The sequence below is a fragment of the Dreissena polymorpha genome, chromosome 5 (assembly GCF_020536995.1).
Source record: "Dreissena polymorpha isolate Duluth1 chromosome 5, UMN_Dpol_1.0, whole genome shotgun sequence".
Lineage (NCBI taxonomy): Eukaryota > Metazoa > Mollusca > Bivalvia > Myida > Dreissenidae > Dreissena > Dreissena polymorpha.
This window is the reverse complement of record NC_068359.1, coordinates 75,669,385-75,689,180: the sequence shown is the minus strand read 5'-3', so window position 1 is coordinate 75,689,180 and position 19,796 is coordinate 75,669,385.

The following is a 19,796-nucleotide window of genomic DNA, read 5'->3' as shown; positions in this document are numbered from 1 at the left end:
TTTTGCAATCAAATCATCATTCTTGTATTAATTAATTCAGATGGATTGGAAGAGTTAAAAGGGACTTTCAAGTGCTGTATTTAAATAAAATTGTTTTAAAAATAGACAAAACTGTGAGTTTAGACTTAAAATTTAAACGCATGGAAGGTGGTGAATTTCGAGATTTAATACGAAAACACAACACAGAATGTGTATTGAAAATGATTTCAATCAATTAAGTACTAAAGTTAAGATAACGCAAAATGCAATAATGTATGGAAAAACGTGTTGAAATGTCTTATTGCAGTGTGAATTTTGTGTAACAGCCCGTTTCGCAATAAAATCATCACATATATACTAATTGTTTCATATTGATTGAAACTTTATAAAGGAAGTTTCACATGTCGTCTCTAACGTAAATATGATATGGCAAGGCTGAAAGTATATATGAAGTGATTTTCACCAATTTTGGAATTAAGTGAAGAATACCCAGAAGTGCATAATTTTATAGCAAAACGGGTTGCAGTGTTTTATTGCAATGTGCATTTTTATAACAACCCGTTTTACACTAAACTCGTTTTGCAATAAACTCATTACACATGAACTTCAAATTGATTTGTATATACAAATACATATGTACATATCTATACACATATACACACCTACAAGCGTACACATATACGTACACATAAACGTATTCACGCATACATATTCACATATACTTATATACTAGTAGTAATCATGCCATATAGTCGACCACCTATGCGAAAAATTAATTATAGATGATCTATGGGGATAAATTTGCTCGTTATTTTATACAAATCGTACTATTTAGACAAGAAATGTGACATAGTTATTGGAGCAAACAAAAAAGCCTTCAATATTTTGTACACAACATATACATACATAGGACCATAGTATTTCAACAAGACTATCATACAGACAACAAATGCGACTTAATTACTAAAGCAACAATAAAAACAATGCCATTAGTATAACGAGGACCATAACCATTCAACAAGACTAGGATATGTGGAAAAAAATGAGTAATATGTAAGTAACCAACTTTATAATTTAAACTATGGACATTAATGTGTCTCCTAATTCAAAGGCTTTATGGCAGTATGTTGCCAGCTTTTTTATAGTTGTTATATTTTTGCTTAGCATTAAACGAACATATATAATCATACTCGTGTGGATATAGAAATATTTTGCAATAAATTCTTTATAAATATGAATACATATATATAGGGCACTTCAGAACAAAATGAAATTCGTCTTCAATATCATTTTGATCGCAGAGGGTACATTTTCTCTCCTGTCTGGGCACATTATAGTGCCGACCGATTTCAATATTTTATTTGTGGGACGATAAATGTAATTTGGCAAATGTATTTCTGAATTTTGGATTATCCAACTGCCGATTTTTCATAAATTAATTTTATTTCTTTATAGACATCAAGCGACGTTGAGTCTTCTACCCCTGATCGCCATTTTCTTATATAGATATCGCGTAGTCTAGTTCTTAGCTTTGGGATAAATGTTTCTATCTTAACAGAATCCGGATACAACCATATTTCATATAAACCAGATGATTGAAGTATAGAGCGTATCTGTGAGGCCCAGTTTGTACGGGGATTGCTATCATTTATGTTATTGAACTGATCTTTTAAAATAGTATTTAAAATACAATTTTCTTGTTTAACCGAGTGAATCGTTAACAATATTTAATCATTCTGATATATCTTTTGATAAACAATAGGTATCTACCCATTTCACTATATAATGCGAGAGTATTCGTAGATGTTTTTACATTGAGAACCCATTTACAAAACGTTTCGTGTACTTTTTCTACGGTATCTGCTTGATCATAACCCCAACTTCTGAACAGTAATTTAAGACTGATAGTACATGTGCGTCAAAAAGGTTAAACATAATATTAAGCGGTACTGTGTTATTCTTAATTAAAGACATTAGCGTATATAAGGATCGCAATCATTTTCCCGCAAGTGTTTTCATAGCCAGAGCGAGCGAATGACCCACCGCAGGTAAATACAACCCCTAGGTAGTTGAACGAGTTGACGACTTCAACTTCTTTGTTATTATAAAACCATTTGCAGTTTACACCTACCCTTCCCCACTTCGATATATCATGACTTAAGTGTTTTTCGATATTTACTGTACGATTCCATTTTTGACAATATGAATGTAAATTGTTAAGAGAATTTTGTAGGCCGTCTTTAAATTCCGATAACGAGCACTGCGAACAATAATAAGAAAATAGCGATGTGGTCAATATTAATACCCGCATCTATATTTTCATGTAAATGCATCTCAATGTTATTAAGAAAGAGAGAGAAGCAGATAAGAGAGGTTATCTCCCCCTGGAATAATCCGAGGTTGCTATTAAAAAAATTGACAGTGTTCCTAAATGTTTTACACAAAGTTTTACTTCACTATACATTGACCGTAAATCGGATAGTAATTTTCAGTCAATTCCTAACTTAATCAGCTTGTACCAAAGTCTGTTTCTATCTATACAATCATATGCTTTCCGATAATCAACACAACAGCAATATATTTTGTTCTTATAAGTTATTTGTCTCTGTACTAAAGAGTGTAAAATAAACACTGGTTCTATACAACCTTAATTATGTTTGAATCCGATTTGGGCATCCGTTAAAACTGAATTTTCATTTGCCCATGACTTCAGTCGCTATAATAAGACAGAAGTGTAAGATTCGACCAAAAATTAACATACATTGAAAGTGTAATTTCATGAGTAAATGTGATAAACATACACAGAATGTATATAAACAGTGATCTTTACACTGTCATGATTAAGAGAATTTAACCCAGATATACAATAAAGTTATTGCAAAACGGGTTGCAGTGTCTTATTGTCATGTAAAAAACACAATTGAGTTGTTTGTATTCCTGTAATTAAACAAATATGTTTGAAGTGCGTGGTTTTTGTTTTTTGAGATATACAATAAAGTTATTGCAAAACGGGTTGCAGTGTCTTATTGTCATGTAAAAAACACAATTGAGTTGTTTGTATTCCTGTAATTAAACAAATATGTTTGAAGTGCGTGGTTTTTGTTTTTTGAATACAATTGCAATTATTTATTAAGTACAATCTATATTGTTTGTTGTTGTTTTCTTCTTTTAAGGTTAATTTTCATTATTTCGCTCAGCCTTGAGTTCACCGCCCACGATTCAAACGCCACAAACCTATTATGTAAAACTTACAATTGTTTTTTAAAGACCGAATTTTGTCATGTAAAAATGTAAAAATATTAAATTGGAACAATTCCAACCGTAACAATTAATGTTAATAGTTAATGACTAGTTGATGATAAGTGATGACAAAGTCGAATTATATGACAACATGAACCTAAATGCTTGCAAAAAAGGATGCATTTAAGCTAACTGATATCTATATTATTCAAGTTTATGTATAATATACATACACTAATGTACAGAACCCATCACCTTACTAATTATATGTAAATGTCTGACAATGGAGATAAGTTGATTCTGAATAGTGCCTAGGTAGTTATCACAAAACCTGGTGAGCTTAACTAAGCGTTGAGGAACCACGGATACATATATAATTATAAAATTTGAGTGCGCACAGAAACATTCAATAACAAAGTATTACATAAGAGAAAATGAAACATGTTTTGATTGGTCATTAAAATGCTATCTGAAAAAGCTGTGTGCATATTACAATCAACCTACGCAGGTCTTGCCACCAACAATTAACGAACGTGGTTTCGTCATGTTTTCAGGGGGAATACCTACTTTATTGTCGCTTGAACTGCAAAAAATTTTTCGGAACGGAACGATATCTGCATTATATGCACCGCTTGACATGATTTTTAGCTCGGCTGCTTTCGAAGAAAACCCGAGGTATTGTCATAGCAAGCTCGTCGTCCGCCGTCCGCGTCGTAAAGTACTTTTGGGAACTTATTCACTAAGGTCATTAACAAAGGACTTACCATTGGGCTGAACACTATCATGTCTATATAGAGGCACAGAGACAGGATTCAGGTTAAATATGGGAACGGTTGATTACGTTTGTGTATTACACGGTATCATTAACTTATATTAAGTGAAAAAAGATTGTATGCCATATGTGTTGATTAAACCAAAGCGTTCGGTTATTTGGTGAGGGATATCTGGTATAAACTTTTTAAGCTAGGCGTTCAATGAAAAATCCTTGATATAAATCTATGTATATACATGTGAAATCAAGAATAAAACTAGGTAACACAATAAGTAATGAAGATTTTTCCTGTTTTTTAGGATTAAGACGACGCATATCATTATCACCATTCTTATTTTTTATTTATTTGAATGACTTAGAAGAACATTATATGTTAAAATGGCTTAAAAGGAATATACATTTGTATGCTAACATTATTTTTGTTGTTATATTCAGATGACATTGTAATTATGGCAGAAACTGAGGAAGAACTAATTAAAGTTTTGTCTTTATAAGAGGAATATAATTATAGGTGAAAATTATGTGTTAACACAAATTGAACAAAAGTTATGGTTTTCAAAAAAGGTGGACAACTGAATCATTGCCAATTTAAAGAGTACACTTAAATTTTGGAAAAAAAAAACTAGGCGTGAAAATTCAAACACAGACTAATTTTGTATATGGGGAACTTGGAAAACAACCTTGATAACTAAAAGAACATTAAAGTAATACGGTCTTGCTTGAAAATTATTCAGTTAGAAGATCATAAGTATTTACGTGTATTTATAGACTCGTGTGTGAGAATTTAATAATAAACCAAATAAACATTCCTGGGCAAAATCTGTTTATAATCTGTTGCAGACCTTAGGCTTTCAGTATGCATGGCTAAACGAAGTTGTAGGGCATAAAACGTGTTTATTTCGTTGGTAAAGTCTACCTTAAATGATACATTTATCCAACATTGGATGTCAGAGCTTAATGATTCATCAAGAGCAATAAGTTACAGGAAGTTTTGCACATTCGAATTACAAACTTACTTAAAAAAATGTTAGTATAAATAAGCTTAGATCTGATCTCTATAGATTAAGGTTTTCATCCCATGGATAAGAAATCGAATCAGGCATGTTTTATTTGAACGTTCCTTATACGATGATATTAGAAAATTGTATATAAATAAATATACTGGGAGGACCATACTTGATAAAATTTATTGAGTTAATGCAATCGGACAATGCAGTGAACAACAGAAACTAAGCTATGTATGAACATAAAGCATCTAGTCAAAGAAACATGTAAAAATATTATTATGATTAATTGTATATAATTCATTACTCAAACTTGACGTCTCCATTTTTGTAGATTCGTCTTTGTTGTGTTTGATGTTATCGTTACAGCATTTTAACAACCCGTTGTGCAATAAACCCGTTTTGCAATAAATTTATTGCAAAACGGGTTGGAGTGTCTTATTGCAATTTGATATTTTACAACAACCCGTTTTGCACTAAGCTCATTTTGCAATAAGCTTGTTACACATGAACTTATTGATTCGAATTGATTTGAATCGCCGAAAAAGAAAGATTCAAAAGTCGTATTTAGGGCGTTTGAATACATATAATAAGACAGAGGTGTAAGATTCGACAAAAAATGAACAGACATTGAAAGTGATCAACTTCATGAGTAAATGTGATAAACAAACACAGAAACTATTCGTAAAGTGATCTTTACAATTTCATATTTAAGCGAATTAAACCCAGATATGAAATAATTTTATTGCAAAACGGGATGCAGTGTCTTATTGCAGTGTAAACAAATGACAACCCGTTTTGCAATAACGCATCACACATGTACTAAATAATTCCAATTGATGGGAATGTGAAATAAATACTCAAATGAGTATAATGAGTTTTTTCAAGCTAAGGCAGAGGTGTAAGATTCGACGAACAAATTAAAGGCTTTGAATGGGATATATTTTATGCGTAAATGTTACACAACATCACATAATTGGTATAGAAAGTGATTTTAACCAATTTAATACTTAATTGAAAAAAACACTGAAATGCAATAATTTCATTGCAAAACGGGTTGGAGTTTCTTATTGCAATTTGAAATTTGTATAACAACCTGTTTTTCATTAAACCCGTTTTCCAATAAAATCATCACAAATGTATTATTTAATTCAAATGGATTGGATACATAAAAGGGGCCTTTTCACGTTTTTGTAAATTGACAAAATTGGAAAAAAATGCATCAGATTCGCGAATTTTCGTTGTAATTATGATAGTTGTGAGGAAATAGTAATACTGAACATAAACCATGCTAAAACTATCAATTTTATGCATAATTCAGATTGCAATAAGATATTTCAACACGTTTTTCCAAAAATTATTGCATTTTTGCGATATCATAACTTTATTACTAAATTGTTTGAAATCACTTTCGATACACATTCTGTGATTTGTTATTTGAATACAACACTTGAAACTCCCTTTTAACACTTCCGATCCTTTTGATTTAATTAATACAAGAGTGATAATTTTATTGCAAAATGGGTTTATTGCAAAATGGGTTGTTAAAAATATTCACATTGTAATAAGACACTCCAACCCGTTTAGCAATAAATTTACTGCAAATAAATGTGCGATGATTTGATTGCAAAACGGGTTTATTGCAAAATGGGTTGTTGTAAGATATATAATTGCAATAAGACACTACAACCCGTTTTGCAATAAATATATTGCAAAACGGATTAATTGCACAACGGATTGTTACACAGCATCAATTGTTAACTAGATTCTAAATTCTGCAATCCAAAAAAGTTATTTTTTGACTAAGACCTTTTCATGTGAAGTACCCAACCAAAACACGTATTTCGTGATGCTATATTTCATATTGAAGGGGAAATCTTTGTGTCTCACCTTTATTCTAAACCAACGGATAGCCATCAATACCTGTTTCTATCCAGCTGCCACCAACGACATTGCTGCAGAAAGATTCCTTTCAGTTAAGGAATCTGTATTAGAGACATATGCACCCAGAAAATTCACAAGAACGAGCTCCATACCTTTGTAGTCTAGAATAAAAAAATGATATTGTATCTCATGCTACGTAACAAAACTGCCAGTGGTGGATGACACCACCAGCAAACAGACGTAGTCTAGCATGTTGGTGACAACATGTGGATGCATTATTGTCCTGAGTATTAAGAAGTCTGTATAATTTTGGTCTATTATTTTTATGCTTGTTAAGCTAGTGTGATCTGTAAATAAATGTATACAAACATTCATGAACATTTGAGATAAAATATCAAACATATGTTGTACATTAACATCAACATTAAATGGAAATTAAAAAAAATGACTACGTAAGTTATTGTTTAAACAACCCTTTTATATTCAAAAGCAAAGTGAAATGGCTATTAGCAACCAGTTTTAAACCAGAAAAGTCTTTCATTAACGTGCAGTCAGTTCAGCTTTTATTCGTATTACTGCTCATCAGTATCTAAGAGTTGAACATGAAGCCTTTAAAACTTGAATCTAGTAGAAAAAGGGTCTTTGATTAAAATAGATTTGTTTAGGAACTACAAGCGCGTCAAAGATTGCATCTGAACGAGAAAGCCCAGCAAGCACAAAAACGTTCATAGAACGTTATCCTAACGTCAGCCCAAACAATCTAGAAACGTAGCACTGCAACGTTCTCCTAACGTTAAAATGTATGGTTCGCTTAACGTTCCCGAAACGTTACGGAATAACGTTATCATTTAACCTAAAACGAACCTAAATCTAACTTTCATATTGAGGTTGAAAACCAACACTTTTTTATTCTTCACAAATTTATTGCATGGATGTAATTTATACAAATATATATATATATATATATATATATATATATATATATATATATATATATATATATATATATATATATATATATATATATATATAATCGCATTGTTGTTCTTGTTTGTCTTGAATCCGGATTTGTTCGGGTGTCTTCCCTGTTGTCCTGGAAGTACAAAAAATATCAGATTGACCAACTGATATTTATTTTTTAATAAAACGGCGAAAAAAGGCAAGACATACATGTACCGCATGAATAACACCAAGAAAACACACATAGGGCCCTATATGCGTCATCTTGAACATACACATATATGATACCGAATTTTCTATCATACATGGTAAGATAATCAAGCGTTACAACATCTTTAAATTTAATAATGTAATTTTTGACTGTATCAATTCATAACTAAATTTGAAATTTTTTAATCAAGTAATGACCAATCAACAACATTTTACATAATTATATATTTCAATTTTAGAATTTAATAAGATTAATTATTGAGGTTAAGATAAAATTTTGAATTTTATTTCTTTTTCAATTAACGATTAATTCGGATTATCGGTGTTCGAAATAAAGGCGTTGAAGTGTACATATTTATTTTTCACGTAAATACATGTGTTTTCAAGAGACTTTTCAACAACAAATTGCTACCAAAAAATGACCATTGAGTGAACGTTTGTATATTCAAAAGTGGTACTAAGTCTCCATGGTACGAGTTTCCCCATAATTCCGAATTTAAATATTAAGCAAGTGCATAACGATATCAATTTTAATATTACAAATTGAAATAACAATAAAAACCTACCTCAAAAACTGCTGTTTGGCGTCGATTGTATGTTTCAACTTCTCTTATTTTAAAACACAAAGGTTTACATTCAAAAACAACAAAGTTTGAAAAGCCAGTAGGTCAATGAACAAAGGAATCGAGTTGCCCGCACGCGGGAGATATGCTGTGTAATACGATAGGCCTTAAATTGAATGCATGAGTCATACCCAGTGTCACTCTGTTAGTATATACATACATGCCTCCGCAGTTTACTCAGTCTATTGCTAGCGCTCACCAAATGCACGCGCACTATCAAGTTGCCTGATAATATCTTTATAAAGGATGTATAATAAACAAATAACCATACGTGTAGTTTAATAAGTACACCATAAACAACAAGATAACAAATAAATCGCGCTTGCAAACATTGGAAGATACACAAACGAGTCAAAATGCAGATCTACTTATAAGGGTATTTTGTAAAAAAAAAACAGCAACACAAAACTCAAATTATTAATGAAAAGATATTTAATGTACATATTTATATTGTTTTTTTTATACGTTCTTAAAACGTTCTGCGAACGTTAGGAATGTAACGTTGACATTTAGTTTCCCGATAACGTTCCGACAAAAACGGGGGAAGAACGTTACAGGAACGTTACACTTTTAAAGTTCACCAATGCATCCTAGGATCGTAAAAATATACCGTTCAAATGTGACTTTCATAACATATATTTCATATAACTCAAATAAGTTGCAAAAACTGATAGTTTAATTTTTGCTAAAACGTTCTGAAAACGTTCTGGTAACGTTCGGTGTGATCATAACCTAAATAGAACTTAAGCGTAACGTTATTTTAACGTTACGTGCTAGCTGGGAGGTTAAAGAAACGTCATAATTATATAGCCGCACACGAATTTTGAGAGTGAATATTTTTGAGTCAATCTGCAAGTCGTTTCGACAGTAGGTCCAAACGCATGTTTAAGGTTTGTGGTGGTAACAACTTCGATTTTCATAAAAACGTTAAACAATTATTTGGGACATCGTGGACTATAGGTTGGGAAAAAAATATTTTGTTTCAATTTAGACCATGACTTAATAACAGCTACATTTAAGCCACAAAAGCCCTATTATATAATATGTTGAACATCCTGTACATCAATTGTCTATAAAAATTAACTCAAAGAAATTATTTTGCCAGTAATTATTATAACAGACTTGAACATTTATCTGAAACTGGTGCTCTGATGCTAATTCCCATTCTTCTTCTTCCCTCATCTGCCGGGGTTCACATGCTCTACCAAGAGGAGGAAGCCTACTCAAAGCAGGAATCTCTCACGCGGTACATCAAGTTCGTGTGTAAGATGCTGCTGGCAGGCTTCCTGAACACACAGTTTCACGCGCGATACATACTGTGTTCTCGACGTCTTGGAACTGGATGTCTTTCTATTAGCGTAAAGAATTACCAGTCAATTGCAGTGTGTTCCTTTTTTTGGAAGAAGTGGGCAATCAAAAAGCACAAATGGTTTCCAAATCATGAAACATTTTCCACTGAAAGAGATCTTTTAAATTAACATGACATAATTCACTATTAAATTATGGGAAACGCTTAAGGTTTTATATTACATCAATCTTTTTCCTTATAATTCGTAATTATTTAGGTTAATATTTAGATACGATTGGGTTTATTTTGAACACAAGGCTGGTATTTTTAGTATTTAGCATTTTTAGTAAGTGTGGTCTTGTTGAAACAAAAATTCTTCTAAGAGAGGTTGATAATAAGTAGGAATGCCAATATCGTGACCAGGCTTTGTGAGGTCATTTGCAGGTAAGTTATTAAACACTGCCAGGGAACTACATGTACTTAAGGAAGTTCCTATATCAAGTCTGAATAAACAAATATCGTAAACGTGTGAATTCTCCATTAGCACCATTGATTTTCTTGAATTCCAGACTAAGTAATTAACACGTTCCAAAGGATAATCGATATTTGCAAAACCTCCTTTTTAGAAACCACTAGCTGGAAATTCAGCCACTATTTACTTGGCAAATTTATATTACAACTTCATTACACAATCAAAAAGTTCATATTACAATTACTTTCTGCTTTAATGTTATCCTTGAGTTAAGGCCTCTTTCAAGTTTATATGCCTTTAACGTCATAAAGCAGTCTGATTGTCCGTCTAAGTATCCGAATAGCCTTTATGTCTCAGCCATGACTTTGCCAAATATTGATGGATTTTAAGATAATTTTGCACAAATACCATCATAACACAACGGTGTGCCCTTAACATCAGTCTCCCTACCTATAGAGTTATGGTCTGAGTGTGAGGTCAAATGTGTATTTGGTGTTGCCCGTCAGTCTGTCAGTCCGTCCGTCCGTCTGTCACAAACGTATTGATGCTATATCTCAGAAATTATATACGATTTTAACATAAAACGTCAAAGGTGTATACATATGTATGAATAAGGAGAAGGCGGGGGAAATCAATTCAAAGAATTTGCTTTTTACATATTTTTTTCTAAAATGTAAATCATCGTAAGAAAAATTGCAGCATATAACTCCCGTCTCTTTACTTCAAAGATCATTTGTTATTAGGAGATCCAAGGTCGAAGGTCACATATGGTTATAAACAGTAACTTTGTCAAGCATAATGGAAATTTACCAATAATGACCACTATTCGGGGACGGCGTGTTGCTTGTATAATCCAGCTCATAGCCTTAAAGTTCAAGGTCAAGCATATTGGTCAAAAGTCAAATTTGGCATTTAACAGCTTGGTATTGACATACTGACATCCTGGGCTTTATGGACAAAATGACTTGTTCAAAACATTTACTGTTTTTTGATGATTGTAAACTTAACGATTTTCTTAGGCTTCAGTGATGTATATAAATAAACTATCGTTATTGTATTGCACTTTTTATCTTGTCAACAGTGGTGAAGCTCCGTCGATAAAGTCATCAATGTGTTTAGGCCTTCAATACTTTTCGCGTATAGCATGCTCCATTGCTTTCGAACTGACATATGTACCGGTAGGACAGGCGGGCGGACCGGGGATAATAATATATCGTTTCCTCGGGTGAAACCAGTTGGGACTAATACAAGTAACATATACACACATTAATCCGAATAGGAACAATGCACGTGTGATAGATGAACGTTGTCAAGAAACACTGCACCGAATATGATTTTGTTTATTGCCAAACGGACGGACGAACTGACAGACGCCCATGGTAAATCAGGATAATTCATCTCTACTTATGGTGGGGGCTTAAAATAAGGTAGTCAACAGTAGTTATACATGTGTATGATGCATATGCCTAACTTGTCAATTGCATGCGTGTGGCCGTGTTATATTTAGATGTTAAAATTATAAGATATGTGTTTACCTATTTATATTTTTTTTTAAATATGTAAGTACATAATAAACAGTCGAATCAACATGTTAATTATCGCATATGTTCGTCCATGACACAAACAATTAAGTCCTCATACAATCCAATGATATAACCGACCGCAACTGCAAGAAAACTCAGCAGAGGCAAAATGACGCTCCTTTGCTGTCGCCTCTGGCAGCAGTTTGCACAGAGAAGATTGAGCATGAAAAACTACAACATCTCCGATTATTGGCTACCGAATAAAAATATCACGTTTTACACTGATTTAATTGAGTAAACACAATTGATTTGTTTGTATTCTTGTTATTAAACAAATATGTTTGAAGTGGGGGTTTTGTTTTTTGAATACAATTGCAATCATTTATTAAGTAACACTATATTGTTTGTTGTTGTTTTTTTTTCTTTTAAGATAAATTTTAATTATTTCGCTCAGCCTTGAGTTCACCGCCCAGGATTCAAACGCCACAAGCCTATTATGTAAAACTTAAAGAAAAAAATTAAAGACCGAATTTTGTCGTGTAAAAATGTAAAAATAACAAGTTGGAACAATTCCAACCGTAACAATTAATGTTAATTGTTAATGACTAGTTGATAATAAGTGATGAAAATGTCGAATTATATGTCAACATAAACCTAAATTCTTGCAAAAAGGATGCATTTAAGCTAACTGATATCTATATTATTCAAGTTTATGTATAATTTCATTGTCAAATAAAAGTGACTTCAGTATATCATTGACATCATACGGTATAATTTTAGTCTCTAGCGACTGAGCAACAGGTGCATAAGTGTGATCCGGTTTACCAAAGGTATAAATAGCAGTAATTGATTGCTTTTGGATGAATTTATTTAGAATGTTTGCCTTTTCAGTTATGGTGGATAAGTCGACTTGATTTAAAAGTGGATTGTTTATATTATTAGTAGATTTGTATAGAAAAGACTTTCGAATTGTCCACCAGTCCTGAGATGTTTCGTCGAATTATGTTTAGTTGTATTTGGATTTTGCACATCGGTGAGCCAATATACGTTTTCTCATTAGTTGACGTAAATGTGAATTTATGACTGAAGCAGCAAGCGGTTTGATTTTTATTTATATGTTTGGGAATTAACTGTTTGGCATTACGAGTGATAGTGTTATTAATACGATAGGTGTCAACATTAATACTTATACATGTATGCAAATTAAATATAGCCAAGTGTTCACGTAACACAGCGTAGATACTGTCCTCATATTTCCATATATTACATTTGCATACTTTCGTATTTGCCGTATTATATTTTGATAAACCACATATAGGACAGCGGTTTCACTGTTGTTGATCAAGCAAGGGGTCACCAAAACCTAATTATATCAAATTAATTTAGATACTTATATTTGGTCAAGAAAAAAACGAAGATTTTTCCGTAAAATGCGTTGGTTCATTACAAGCTTGTACTTTAGTCACCAAGAATCAAGCTTTATTACTAGTATAAATTGAAAATTATTCATATTAAAGTCACCGGTTATTTCGATATCACACTTCCGGTTGCGATTGCTTAGAGCAAGTTTCAAAGTTTTTTTTATTGGAACATCGGCAAAATGCCTTTGACCATTTACATATTCAAGTTAACAAATTATGGTCGAAGTGCATCAGTACAATACAAAGAATATACATAATTGTACACATAGATAACTATGTAAAGTGTTCAAACATCATTTACAAAAGTAAATGTATTGACAATTATGTAAGAAGAAACAAGTAGTAAATAAACAATATATTAACGATTCCATACACCATTAATATAAGAAGCAGCAAATACTTCAAATTTTTCATCACGAAGTTTCATTGCCTCAGTAATGAGTCTTGCAACATTGTTAATTACTGTAGTATTTTGACAAGATAGTATATCTTTAAATTTGACTAAGTTTGGCCAGTTAGAACGAATACAATATTTTGTTCGTAGATCTTTATAGATGGAGCAAGTAAGAAAGAAGTGATATTCCGATTCAACAGTGTTTGCGTTACATAGTTTACATTTACGTTCAACTCTGGGTATGTTATTATATCTACCAGTCTCTATTTCTAATTAATGGGCGCTAAGTCTAAATCTGGATAACTGTTGTTTATTATTTCTATTATTAATGAAATCTAAATATTTTTCATAAGCGAATTCAGTCTTAAACATTTTGTAGTATTCTAATTTCGGTTGGCTATTAATTGTATCATGCCAATTTTGTATAAACTGATCTTTTATTCTTTGATTAATTTCATAAGAATAATTACAGTTGTCATTTAAGTTATTGTAAAATATACCATGTCCTAGTTGATCTGATTGTTGTTTGTACAAATGTACAAATGTACATCACATATTTGTGTTATTATTATTATTCTCATTGTAAATATTACATTGTTCGTTATAAACCGTGTGCATCAAAGAGTTCGGGTTTTGCGTAATTTTAACCCAATAACTGAGTGCACGTTGTTTACATATTATAGAAAGAGGAAATCTGCCTAATTCACCCAAAACAGCAGCATTAGAAGTCTGTGAGCGTACACCAAGAATAGTTTTACAAAATTTGAAATTAAGTTTATCTACTTCTTTAATGTTGTAAATTCCCCATATTTCAGATCCATATAGAATAATTGGAACAACTAGGGAGTCAAATAGAGAGAGTTTTGTTTTAGTGCTAAGCTTCACTTTACTAAAAATTGACAATAAATGATTGTAAGCTTTTAAGGCTTGTTCATTATTTGCCTTAATAGCTTTAGATATATTACCAGTGTAGTGAAGTTTAAGGCCCAAGTAGCAGAATTCATCAACAATTTCGAGAGCCTGTTGATTAATAGTCCAACTGTACAAACATGTACTTTTCCTTTTTTCAAATATGCAAATTTTAGTTTTGTTTACATTTATTTTTAATCCCCATTTACAGGAGTATTGATAAATAGAATTTAATTGTAATTGTAGACTTTTTTGATTTGTAGTAAATAATGCAATATCATCAGCAAATAATAACATATAAATAGATAATAAACGAATATCTTTTTCGGTTAAATTATTAATATTAATACAATCATTTATATCATTAATGAATAAAATAAATAATAAAGGTGATAATGGTTCACCCTGTTTTACTCCTAACGTAACATCAAATAGCTCAGAATAAGACATATATTTGTGGTTTTTAACACATGATTTTACATTCTGATATATAGACTTGATCATTTTTAACATTTTACAGCTTATTCCTGCTTGTACTAATTTGACCCACAAAGCTTCATGTATAACAGTATCAAATGCTTTTTCATAATCAATAAAAACGCAATAGAGTTTTGATTTACTATTAATTATGTTCTGGATTATAGTGTGCAAGATAAAAATACAATCAATCGTGCCACGATTATCTCTAAACCCGAATTGAGATGTGTTAAACATATTGTTATTGTCGCACCAAGAATTAATTCGATTGCGCAATGTAAGTGAAAACGTCTTAGCTATAATATTTACTAATGTAATACCACGATAATTAGATGCAACATTTTTTTCTCCCTTTTTGAAAATAGGGACAATGGCGCCCTTACACCAAGATTCAGGATAAACACCTTTCTCAAATATGTAATTGAAAATTTTTACTAAATAAGGAGAAATAAACTCATTACAGTCGATAAAAAAGTCTGCAACATTGTTAGACATGTCAGCGGATTTATGTCGTTTGAGCTTTGATATTGTTTTTTGTATTTCTATAACGGTAAATGGGCGATCTAATTCCTCAATATGAAGTGTATCGTGTCTTGGTGAATTGTCATCACCACTGAACGAGTTGTCATTCGGTGTATTAGATAAGTTTTTAAAGTGATGAATTAAATCTTCAATATTTACGTCATTAGTTCCAGAAGATTTTTTAAGCTTATATTTATTTATGTATTTCCAGAATTTCTTTGGGTTAGATTTACTTAAAATTGACAATGTTTTACTTTCTTTGCTGTAAAATTTATTTTTAGCAATACGTTTAGTTTGACAATATGTCGATCTGGCTTGTAAAAACGACATTTTGTTCGCAATTGATGGATCTTGTTTGTACATGCGCTTACAGTCGTAGAACGCTGCTTTGTGCATTTTGCAATTTTGGTCGAACCATAGAGATTTGCGAATACTTCGTGATTTTGTACTATCTAAATTAAAAATACGTCCATGAATCTGAAATGAGATATCATATATAAGTTCAGATAGCTGATTTATACACGTGTTTAAATTTTCATTTTCAAGTATTATGTTATTAGTAATATTTGCAAAAATATGTGCTTTACTATTCAACAGGGTATTTAAATCTGCGGATTTACCATCCTCCCAAGATAACTTATAAATTACCACATTAGTAGCAATCGGTTCTATGTACCTACATGTAAAATTAAAATCAATTGGGCAGTGGTCTGAAAATTCAGTGAGGTCATTCACTTTAAAATTAGAGATATATGACAAAAGATTAAAATTAACTATTACATAATCTACAACACTGGCTCCTGATGAACTTCTGGCACAGTTGAAGCATGTAAAATGACCCGGTTCTAACCTACCATTTACAGGAGTCATTATTTTAGCTAGTATATGACGTATCTGCGTTTGGTAGCCGTAAGTGACCGCTTCGAACTGCAAGTGAATTTCAATCAAAATGCTTTCTGATGTGTTGGTTCAAGGCCATGTCTGCGTTGATATTGGATAAAATCGTCAGCATATAGCATTACCCCGCAGTGGGGGATCAATTTTTTCGATCTTAATGTTCGGTGCAGTGGTTTGAAAGGAAAATAAATTCACCAGTTTCAAAAGAGTCGTTAAGACACGCCTCAGAAAATGATAATGCAATAACATTGGTGAGTTCTGCAGATATACTAAAATAACGTTTAGTATGAACATTGCTAGTATACAGTTCGGTGCGGCGGACTTCATTAAATTGGACTCAATAGATCTAATCAATACAGGACCTAGGTTCAATTCGATAACTGATAATTTGTCCGCTGATGGCATTCACTTCATGCGCTTAAACCTGTACACTCATGTACCTAATAGTGTGTGCCTCGTTTGAATAACTCAACATGACGAATGTGTGAAGAACTATCTAAATATATTAGTGTAACATAACGGCAATGTTGATTATTAAAATTATAATATGAATTATAATGCCCCTATGTATGCTAATGTTAGGAGTTCTTAAAGTCCAAAGTTTTATAAATCCGTCCGAAAATATTCAAGTTTAGCCAACTACTTATTTTTTTACTCTAATATAACCGTGGCATTAAAACAAACAGTGTTGATTTTAAATTGCTGTAAACAACGTTACAATACTTTGTATTTGTAGTCTAAGATAATTATATATTTCCTTTTACGAAATAAGGCAGAGAATTAGGGTTAACGTGTTTAACGTGGTTATTATATATTTACCAATCACCTAATCCATGCAACATTTCCACGAACATGTTTGTTTCTTTAATGTATATTCATCTTTCTTCGAGATAACGTATGTTTGTATCAACTGCAAACACATGCTGTGATTTTATACATGTGTTATTCGCAGTGAGCTGTTTATGCTTGATTCAAACATGACATGTTCTGTCTTCATATATTGCGACATTACATGTAAGCGTTGTTTCCGATAGTGTGATACCTACGACGTCAAGTGCGACATTACATGTAAGCGTTGATTCCGTTAGTGTGATACCTACGACGTCAATGCGACATTACATGTAAGCGTTGTTTCCGATAGTGTGATACCTACGACGTCAAGTGCGACATTACATGTACGCGTTGTTTCCGATAGTGTGATACCTACGACGTCAAGTGCGATATTACATGTACGCGTTTTTTTCCGATAGTGTGATACCTTCGACGTAAAGTGCGACATTACATGTACGCGTTGTTTCCGATAGTGTGATACCTAGGACGTCAAGTGCGACATTACATGTACGCGTTGTTTCCGATAGTGTGATACCTACGACGTCAAGTGCGACATTACATGTACGCGTTGTTTCCGATAGTGCGATACCTACGACGTCATGTACACGTTGTTTCCGATAGTGTGATACCTACGACGTCATGTAAGCGTTGTTTCCGATAGTGTGATACCTACGTTGTTTCCGATAGTGTGATACCTACGTTGTTTCCGATAGAGTGATACCTACGTTGTTTCCGATAGTGTGATACCTACGTTGTTTCCGATAGTGTGATATCTACGTTGTTTTCGATAGTGTGATACCTACGTTTTTTCCGATAGTGTGATTCCTACGACGTCATGCAAGCGTTGTTACCGATAGTGTGATACCTAAGTTGTTTCCGATAGTGTGATACCTACGTTGTTTCCGATAGTGTGATACCTACGTTGTTTCCGATAGTGTGATACCTACGTTGTTTCCGATAGTGTGATACCTACGTTGTTTCCGATAGTGTGATACCTACGTTGTTTCCGATAGTGTGGTACCTACGTTGTTTCCGATAGTGTGATACATACGTTGTTTCGGATAGTATGATACCTACGTTGTTTTCGATAGTGTGATATCTACGTTGTTTCCGATTGTGTGATACCTACGTTGTTTTCGATAGTGTGTTACCTACGTTGTTTCCGATAGTGTGATACCTACGTTGTTTCCGCTGGTGTGATAACAACGTTGTTTCCGATAGTGTGATACTTACGTTGTTTCCGATAGTGTGATACCTACGTTGTTTCCGATAGTGTGATACCTACGTTGTTTCCGATATCGTGATACCTACGTTGTTTCCGATGTCGTGATACCTACGTTGTTTCTGATAGTGTGGTACCTACGCGTTGTTTCCGATGGTGTAATACCTACGTTGTTTCCGATAGTGTGATACCTACGTTGATTCCGATAGTGTGGTACCTATGCGTTGTTTCCGATGGTGTGATACCTACGTTGTTTCCGATAGTGTGATACCTACGTTGTTTCCGATAGTGTGATACCTACGTTGTTTCCGATAGTGTGATACCTAAGTTGTTTCCGATAGTGTGATACCTACGTTGTTCAATAGTGTGATACCTACGTTGTTTCCGATAGTGTGATACCTACGTTGTTTCCGATAGTGTGATACCTACGTTGTTTCCGATAGTGTGATACCTACGTTGTTTCCGATAGTGTGGTACCTACGTTGTTTCCGATAATGTGATACCTACGTTGTTTCCGATAGTGTGCTACCTACGTTGTTTCCGATAGTGTGATACCTACGTTGTTTTTGATAGTGTGCTACCTACGTTGTTTCCGATAGTGTGATACCTACGTTGTTTCCGATAGTGTGATACCTACGTTGTTTCCGTTAGTGTGATAATATACGTTGTTTCCGATAGTGTGATACCTACGTTGTTTCCGATAGTGTGATACCTACGTTGTTTCCGATAGTGTGATACCTACGTTGTTTCAGATAGTGTGATACCTACGTTGTTTCCGATAGTGTGGTACCTACGTTGTTTCCGGTAGTGTGATACCTACGTTGTTTCCGATAGTGTGATACCTACGTTGTTTCCGATAGTGTGATACCTACGCGTTGTTTCCGATAGTGTGATACCTACGTTGTTTCCGATAATGTGATACCTACGTTGTTTCCGATAGTGTGATACCTACGTTGTTTCCGATAGTGTGATACTTACGTTGTTTCCGATAGTGTGATACCTACGTTGTTTCCGATAGTGTGATACCTACGTTGTTTCCGCAAGTGTGATACCTACATTGTTTCCGATAGTGTGATACCTACGTTGTTTCCGATAGTGTGAAACCTACGACGTCAAGTGCGACATGCAGTATAAGAGCGACATTTAAAGTTACTGCCACTGATAATTA